This window comes from Neolamprologus multifasciatus, chromosome 4 (assembly GCF_963576455.1).
Source record: "Neolamprologus multifasciatus chromosome 4, fNeoMul1.2, whole genome shotgun sequence".
NCBI lineage: Eukaryota > Metazoa > Chordata > Actinopteri > Cichliformes > Cichlidae > Neolamprologus > Neolamprologus multifasciatus.
The window spans coordinates 28,259,890-28,270,228 of NC_140442.1; positions in this window are offsets into that span (position 1 = coordinate 28,259,890).

Sequence of the window (10,339 nt, forward strand, 5' to 3'; positions counted from 1 at the left end):
GTGGCTTAGGGCGGCGCTGCTCCTCATATTCACACTCCGCCTGCCCTCCAGTTAGGCGCACCACCGTTCCATCTTCATTCTTCATACTGCCATCCTCAATACTCATTGTTGGATAATTACCAAAATATGGTGGAGGACATGCTGAGAAAGGAGGGGCTGTGGGGTGAGAGTGTGGAAGACCACCAGGTCTCAACTTACCTTCCTCTTCCACAGGTTCCCTCATCCAGTGCTCCAGTCCTTGGCAGCTGATTCCCCATACAGCCAGCCTGGCTCGTTTCTCCTCCTCCTCTTTTATTTGTTTCTTAACTCCCCTCTTCTCCAAGGTATTCGCTTCATCCAACTCTCCTGAGTTTCTCCTCCTTCTCCTCAGATGCCTTGGCCGCTTCCAGTAAAACCTTTGCAAGAGCATCGCATGTCACCTTTTATTCCAGCTTGATCGCATACACTCCTTATTTCCTTCCCCATTTCCAGTATTTTATCATTCTTACCTGTCAGGTGTCCTGTCATGGTGATCCTCAATGCTTCCCCTAATTTCTCTTTTTGCTTATCAACAGTTTTCCATTGCATTTCTTCCTCTGTTGAACTCCTCACTCCTTCTCTAATAATCTCCTCTTGTTCAGCCATTATTTTTAACTCACCTGGAATTCCATTTACTTACCACCAGATGTCGTCGACCCTCCGAGCTCCTCCTTATTACTCCTCCTTCGTTTCACCTATGAGCCCCACCCCTTAAGGCTGGCACTCACACACCTTCTACTTCTCGCAGTCCCCTTCACAACTCACGGCAGGACACTTCCTCCTCTGCTTATTCTGGACAACGCCCTAGGCGGCACACAGAGCCGGTGCCGTCCGCTCTTGTGCACCTCACAAATTATTCAAACTGCACCACGGACTCGATACCGCGGTTTCTCTTCCCCTAAAAAAAATATAAAACCAAATTCAACCCCCCAATTGACTTCACAGTTTGCAACAACTCGTGACACGGCCTCCTGCCGCGATTTCTACACACCACAAACACACATTTTTAGACAAATTCTTTTTGTTACTTTAATTGACTCCCATACTTCAGACGAGACACAGACTCTAACTGCGCTTTCACACACACTACGCAATCTACACACACTGCAGTCAGTGGGCTGAGCCAAGCAGTCGTACTCTCACTAAGAAGCAACTTGCCCCCCACTCTCATGCAGGTTATCAACCGCGACTAGGATCCAACACCTAGCTTTAGTTATTTAAGGCGTCCCCGGTGCCCAGGTCACCAACCTGGCTATCCTGTCCCACAGGTCCCAACGACGCGTCCGAAGATGGGTTGCCAAACTCAGAACACACACACGGCCCTCAGCGGCGACAAGGCCTTAAACCCCGCTTTCTAACTAATACTAACACACGTTTCCTGTTTTAACGCACGAGGACGGATCACAACACCGCCACTTTTTTCCTAATAACTAAGACGGATCACACACCGCCGCGGATGAAACACCGATTCTATTAATCCGTAACAATCGTCTCCTGCTTTAACACACTGAGATGTTCTTACGGGGCGCTAAACATCAACCTGAGTTCTTAACAAAAGTCTCTTGCTTTAACGCGCTGGGACGGACGCTAGCCGCCTCTTTTTCTACTGAGTGAATTTAAGTAAGTAAGTAAGTAAAATTTATTTATATAGCGCTTTTCACAGATAAAAATCACAAAGTGCTTTACAACACAGGAAATGGGAATATAAAAACAATATAACAGTAAATAAAACAATGTAAAACAAAACTATAAAAACAATATAAGAAGAAATTAATCAAATGCTTTTCTAAATAAAAATGTCTTCAGCTGTTTCTTAAAAGAATCAATGGAGTCCGTGCAGCGAAGAGACAGTGGGAGAGAATTCCACAACCGTGGTGCCACAGTCTGAAAGGCCCGATTTACACTGTGATACGTTCAACTTATTGAACAGATAATTTAGAATTTATTCAATATGCACACTTCGAAAATAAACAGGTGGTGCTTACCTTTTAGATGATTGAGCCGGCTCTCTTTTCGCCTTGTTTCACGACCTCAGCACTGCCAATTCGTCCTCTCTGAACCTCGAGCGAATCCCGGAGTTTCTGCACCAAAACTGTTACCTTAAAACAGTTTTACCCAGTTTGTAGATTCCTCAGGCTTCCAGAAAGAACACCGGGGACTCAGTAGCCAATTCACAACATTTTTATTAATCCACACTCATTGATTACACTTATTGATTACACCTTCTAGAAGGGAGATGTACAGGACCCCGGAACTCCTCTGCAGATCTCAACCCCTTTGTCCGTTTCACTCAGTTTTGTAGAAGTGACCCCATCATAAATCCCCCCATGGTATGCTGCAAACTCTGTGTATGCACGAGCCTGTGAATGCCTGTGAGTGAGTGTGCGTGTGGATGTGTGTGCGTGACAGTTAAAACACTGTGTGCGTATATCTCTATGTACGTGCCTTCCTGAGGGTCATAAAAGTCCATCTCCCTTCCAAACCAAAGATATTTAGTTACAAACTTTGAGACTCCCACCCAGGCATGCCCTGAGGAATTTCCACTCAACATTAACTCCTTTTTGTCTTAATCTCACAGTTCAAGTGGGGGAGGGTCTCCTAGAAATCTACTTCTAAGTTCATGACACAATCAGGCCTTTATTACATTGAGGGCAGTGTCAGTGTCTCTACAATAATTCTAGATTCTATGTTAACACATTTCTAAACTCTATCATCATCATTATTCACAGTTATTGTTGTAATGATATCATTGATGATGTCATAGTTATGTTTATCAGAATGATCATAATTATCATAATGATACAGCATAGTGTCATTATCTAATCTAAAATTATGATATTTTCATGAACTTTTATTTTTGGGTGTTGTTGCAAGTTAAAATCCTAATGAAACATATAATTATTAATTTACCTGCTGACTGCAAAACAGCCACCACACTTCCGGCTGTCACTCCTCCTCCATTAGCAGCTGCAGCAAATGACATCATGCCTGCAGCTATTCCAGCTGAGGTGAAACCAGCAGCTCCCAGAAGAGCAGGAGCAGCGACTACAGCACCTACTGCAGGAAGACAAGACATGGATCAGACCTGGATCGGCATTCGATTCAAATGAAGTAAAGTTAAATAAACTGCTCACCTCAGGGGTGTCCAACTCCAGGTCTCAACGGACGGTGTCATGTAGGTTTTAGGTATCACCCTGGGTCAACACACCTGAATCACATGATTAGTTCATTACCAGGCCTCTGGAGAACTTCAAGACATGTTGAGGAGGTAATTTAGCCATTTGAATCAGCTGTGTTGGATCAAGGACACATCTAAAACCTGCAGGACACCGCCCCTCGAGGCATGGAGTTGGACACCCCTGACTTACCTGCTCCTGCAGCAGAGCACACAGCTGTCACTACAACCCAACATAAGAACACACATTACCATCTAACTGGGACCCAGCTCAGCTGTTTTTTTATAAAAGACAATCTCTATGCACAGGAACTCAAATGACTCACTGGGGTCCATGTCTTTATCTGCCCTGCATCTGCCCTGAAATTGGCTGATTTTTTTACAACAGAGGGCGACAGAGAGCAACACAAACTGTAGAGTGGTTCTAACTGGAACGTTTTTTCTGGCACAAAAATTTTCACTTCAAGCCTTGGTGATCACTTTCAATTTCTGCCAGTTATAACAAGCCAAATATGTCAGACTTGGGATCCAATTATGTAAAAGCAATGATATATGTATGTATCTGTTATCTGAAAAAAAAATATATGTAAATATAATAATAAAAATAACCAGAACACAACTTCAAAATGCTTTTCATTATTAGGGCTTTATTCAAAGTTGCACAATTTGACCGTGTTCATGTGTTTTGTAATAAAACACCACAGCGATACCAGCTCTCAGCCAAGCTTGACGCTGATATGATTGCAACTGTTTCCAGTTGGCAGCAGTAGATATATCATTTATTATTTCTTTTTTTTAAATTCTAATTTCAATAATTAGCGTACACTCGCAGCGGTACTCACATAGGCTCATTATTCCACTCAGGGAGAGGAGCCTAAGACTGGACTGTGTCTTTTATACAAGTAGGAGGGTCACCAGTTATTTTGTGGAAAACATAACTCCTGGAGTGGTGTGAAATAAATAAACTTTGTAAAGTAAATAAACTTTCTTTAGTAATGATGGAACAAGTGAGTGATTTTGAGGTTGCATCTCACGGGGAAGGCAAAGAAACAGAAACCTAAAGCCAAGGAACTAAGAATAAACACAAGCAGAAAACCATGAATGACAATAATCCACAAATATTAACCAATAAACACCAAACCCTGGGTCCGTGACGCAATACCACGACAGATTTATAACAAGTCCCCGAACAAATACAGATAAAGCATAAGAAGCACATTACCAACAAGTGGAAAGTGCAATAATATGATCCATTATGTCTGAGTGAGAGGTCAAACAAGAAAAAAATATCTGAATGGCAATTTCGTGTTTTTGTTTACTGTGTACTGTGATGGATTAAAAGAGCAGTGTGTGACTGGTGCACAATGTGGCACAATGGCTGTGGCTTAAAGGTCAAAGTTATGTTACATCAAGTGTAGCACAGATTCATATAAATTTTACCTGATGATTCTGAAATTCCTTCTCAAGGAGAAGGGCAAGATACTAACCCCAAGTTGCTCTCCGATGCGTCCATCGGAGTATGAATGTAGTTAGATAGCACTAAGTATAGATAAAGTGCTTGTGAGAATGGGTGTGACTGGGTGAATGTGGCGTGTTGTATAGAGCGCTTTGAGTACTCCGGGAGAGTAGAAAAGCGCTATATAAGAATCAGTCCATTTACCATAAGATTGGGGAAACCTGCAGTCAGCTGAGACTGAAGAAGTCACTTGGATGAGTGACGAAACGTTTCTCTCTGAAAACACTACGTCCAGATGAACAGAATCAACTTTTGGAGATGTGTCTAGAAACAAGCAAATTTGCTGAACAAAATGTACAAGTGAGTCATGGTTGAAGAAAAAAAAAAGTTTCTACAACTGCCTGTGAGGGGTGCAACAGGCCAACCACCAAAGAGTCAATTCTGCAAAAGTACATTAACACAAAATACTTAAAACAAAATATCAATAAATAAATTATCAATCTCTGTGTGTTACAAACTTCCTCAGCCAGTGTATTTCTAGTAATATCTGGGCTGGCTTGTTGCCTGCTGGGGCTTTTTTCTAGCCTGTACCCTCTTTCTTGCCTTTACAAAGTGATCACGGAGATTCTTCCACAGTCTGTAACACACTGATTCTTTCTTTCCCAGTGTCGCTGAAATCTCTCCGTGAATTCATTGACATTTGGGAGTCCTTGTGCTCTCGCATTTATGTGCCATACAGATGCCTGTACAGACGGACCGTGGTTTTCCCTCGAATACGTCCATAGTGGCAATTGTGCCAAGTTACAAAACTCAAGAGGTGCATCAAAGGTAGCACCAAAATGGCGGCACATGCCATTGTGTTCTTAATGTTAACATTACCTTCATTTTTGAAGCAAGTATAGTTTTGGCATGGAACTGCTTTTTTTATTATTATTATTTATGCATCTGTATGCTCTGTGAATTTTCATTCGTCAGACATTAACTGACTACTAAGAGCTGACCTAAGCAGCGACTCCGGGCCGAGCACATATTTTAAACAGTGACGAGGCCCTGTAACCCGAAACAAGACAGACTCTAACATTTCCACACTGTGTGTATGTGAGCGCTGTTTGTGAACACAACAAAGAGCTGTGTCATATGTATTTGTGGCTTTTTAGGACTGTAATGCCTTCATGTGATTGGCTGAAACAGTGAACAAGAATGAATGTGATTGGTTGAAAACAGCTGGCTCATTGTGGTATTTACCACATCCTCTTGGAACAGTTTGCTGATACAAAACACCAGAAGCATATCTTGATGTCTGTTTTTGCTGTGAAAAGTTTAATGCACCTCAAAGTGTCAGCAAATAAATATTGTTTGCATTCAGCTGACTGGCTTTACTCTAAGCATTATGGTTTGGATGAACTGGACTGGACTGGGGATTCATGGTGAAGCCACCAAATCTGGACTAAAGAAAAAAGTTCACAAGGAACAACAACGCATATGAAATAACCTAAGTCAGCTGTGAGTCATCAGCACTGCTGCATGAATAAAGAAGTGTGTCAGTTAGGTAGAGGATGCCAGGATCAGAAACAGAGACTCCAGATAGCTGCTGTGTCTGCATCTCTAAATGACTAAGATATGATTACACCACCCAGCTCAGCCAGGTTATTATTCACAAGTTTGTCAAAACATCCAAATTAAGATTGGGTTTTAAATGTGTGAGAATGTGCAATAACATCCAGGTGAAATTACATATTCTGTAGGAAATTTATTAGAAAAAGTGTTTACTCGCTATCTATAGTTTTACATAAATAACAAAATGAAATTTATAGTTTGCTTTTGAAAAGTATTTGCGTATCAAGGGACAGTGTATAATAGTTTGAATGTATACAGTATATTTCCAGTATGTTTCTATATGGAAAAAGTCATAATACTGGAAAATATAAAATATGATGTATGCATCTAAAATTAATTGCAATATCAATTCAAAATAGAGGCGTCCCAGACCCAAGTCCACCATCAAGAATAACATACTGTGCAAAGCATTAAAAATATAAAGCATCAAAAATCTAAAAGTTATAAGGGAAGGTTGTTTCAAAGAACATTTGTACTCTTTTAACACATATCCTGGAAATATTACTAATAATTAATGTGAAGACCCACGCTGATGCTTTAGTGATATCATAGATTAGAAAACAGTTTGCAAACAGTTTGTTGAAGTTGAGCTTTTCACTGTTGACTATCATATCTAAAAGGCTACTTACAACAAACTTAGGTTAGCCAGCTAATATTTTTACAGTACATAGACAATATTTGACTAGTTTTAATGTTGGAGAAAATGTACAGTATCTCACAAAAGTGAGTACACCCTGCACATTATTGAAAAAATGTTGTATCTTTTCATGGGACAACACTGAAGATATGACACTTTGATAGAATGTAATGTAGTCAGTGTACAGCTTGTATAACATTTTAAATTTGCTGTCACCTCAAAATAGCTCAACATACAGCCATTGACGTCTAAACTGCTGGCAACAAAAGTGAGTACACCTGTAGGTGAAAATGTCCAAGCTGTGCCCAAGGTGTCAATATTTTGTGTGGCAACAATTATTTTTTGTTCTGAGTGAAATCTGTCCTGTTAAACTGCCGTATGGTCTTTTCCAATGTGCTGCAGCTCAGTTTCAGGGTGTTGGCACCCTTCTTATAGCTTAGGCCATCTTTATGTAGAGCAATAATTCTATTTTTCAGATCCTTTGCCATGTTAGACTTCCAGTGAACCGTATGAGAGCGTGTGAGAGCAATAACACCAAATTCAACACAACTGTTCCCCATTTGCACCTGAGACCTTGTAACACTAATGAGTCACATGACACCAGGGAGGGAAAATGGCTAATTGGGCACAATTTGGACATTTTCACTTGGAGGTATACTCACTTTTGTTGCCAGCAGTTTAGGCAATAATGGCTGTGTGTTAAGTTATTTAGAGGGGACAGCAAATTTAAAGTTATACAAGCTGTACACTGTGTCATATCTTCAATGTTGTCCCATGAAAAGACATAACAAAATATTTGCAAAAATGTGAGGGGTTTACTTACTTTTGTGAGATACTGGATATTAAAAATAATGCATGCATCCACCCATGCTTGGCATCAGCCATTGGTTATTGAAATCCCACTGTGAAGCCTCAAGATGAGCAATTTTGCCATCATTCTCTTGGTGTTTTCAAACTGGTGTTTTCATGAGTAAGGGGAAGATCTGACTGAGATTAGAACTTAGGGGACACAGCTCAATCAGTAGTAAGCAAGTTGCCTAAAGTGCATCATCATTTACAAAGTTAACATCATGTTGTGTTCAATATGACTGGAAGGTGACACGACAGTTTTTACAATGTTTTTACATTTCCAAAGAAGTGCATGGAAAAGGAGTAGGTGAAGCTAGAGCAGGTCATCTACTAATCGGAAGGTTGCTTTGATCCTTGGCTCCCACAGTCTGCATGTTAAATATATATACTGACCTCAAGTTGCTTTCTGATGCATCCACTGGAGTGTGAATGTTAGATAGAAAACTCTTAAGCATCAAAAGTGCTTGTATGAATGGATGAAAGAGGCAAGTTGCCTAAAGCGCTTTGAGTGCTCAGAGCATAAAAGAGCTTTATAAGAACAAGTCCATTTACCATTTCATACAAAAGGACGAGAGCTCATTACGAATGATAATGAACTGGTTATGGTAAAGATACATTCTCATAGTTGCTTTCTTCATCACTAGTTTCCTCTTCATCACTAGTTTCTTCCTCATCTTGTCTGTGACAGTCTACACTCACACAGGCCTCCTTGGACTTTTTGTCATTTGGGCCTGCTTCCTCATAATCGTGACCATCATCACTCACTAGGTCCTCATAATCTTCATTGTCTTCATCCAGTCCAGGAGCTCCTCCTTTGATTTTTTCATTAGTGTCCACTAGATCAACATTCACAGAGTCCTCCCCCTCATCATCATCTTCATCTCCATACTTGTAAGCATTCCCGACTCGGACAGCCACTGAAACACAAGTAAGGGAAAAGAATGTGAATATGTAGTCTGATGAATATCAGATGAATAATTGTTTAAAATTTGCGAGCACACACTTTGACTGTGGATGAGAGCTACAGGCTTCTTGGCTCGTCGTTGTCTTCTCCTGCGCGTCAGCCCTACCACTAACAGCAACAGCAGGAGCAGCAACAGGAGTCCAACAGATAATGAGGACAGCAGCAGCATTAAATTGACTAAGGAGAGAGAATTTGATCAGTTTGTCCATCAAAACACTACTTCACATAATGAACTACTTTTCATTAATGTTTTAATTTAGAACATGTAACTTATTTCAAGTCTGTTTCAAGAATATGGCTACAGATCACTGAAAGGGCACTCTGCTCATCCTGTCAACACTTCTCATCTCAACTGTGTCTAAAAGTTAGACATGAACACCCATTGGTTTGTTAAATCCTGTTGTCAAGCCTTCTTAATCTCACCATTTTTGCCATTATGCTCTTTTGAAACCAAGTGTCAAACAATGGGTGGATCTGAGAAAATGAGGGACAATGCTTGCTTTGTCCCTCACCTACAGGGTAGGTCTGCCCTACAGCATAGCCAGCTTTAACCTCCAGTTTGACAGTACTGCAGAACATAATGTCAATATTACAGACTAAGAGTAACATTCATCAAAGTGATCATTGCTTTAAAGTCTTATATTAAGTCTGACTTTCTTTTTATTTGATCTTCATGATTTGTGACTAACTTTCACATAGAGTACAGGATAATGGTGTAACACATAGTGGACAGTACCTCATCCAAAAGACCGGGTCTGTTCTGACTGAGTGACTGTAAGAGGTTTGGGTATACTTAATGGATTGTCTGAGAACATCACTGTAAAAACAATCTGTAATAAGAACTGGTTTGCTATGATCTTTTTTTTATTTTGTATCCTCAAAAACAAATGGGGTCTTTTGAGGATGGCTGTAGCTCAGGGGGTAGAGCAGGTCATCTACTGATTGGAAAGGGGGTGGTTCAATCCCTTGCTTCCCCAGTCTGCATGCCAAATATCCTTGGGCAAGTTATTAACCACCTGATGCATCCATCAGAGTATGAATGTTAATCAGAAGGCACTGATAAGTATAGAAAACAGTGCTTGGTTAAATGTGGCGTGTTGTACAAAGAGCTTTGAGTAGAGAACTGTTATATAAGAATCAATCTATTTACCATTTTATTTTTATACTCTACCATTTTCCTCCTTTATGACTTCTCTTTGTGGTCTTAAATGTATACATTTATAACAAGACTGGGAAACATAAGCTAATGCAATGGTCACAGTTTACATGGTACATACAGCTACAGCTACCACAGTCAGATAGCCTGATATTTTTATGTTATTTTTTCCTTTTATACAAACATCCTATACGTACATTCAACACTGTACTTACATTTAATGATGACACTAATCGGTTCTGTTGCAGCAGATCTGAATGTCCGTGTGGACACTGTGACCTCGTACACACAGCTGTAGTTGCCCTGACGTTCATACTCAGCTACAGGGAAACTAAAGGAGGCTGAGTTGTTGACTGCTGGCTCTGTGAGGTTGGAGCCAGAGAAGCTCAAAATAAAATGTCCACCTTAAAATGTGGAGTTAATGGAACAGGTGAGGACAAAGCTGTAACCCCAGGGGCCAGAATCGG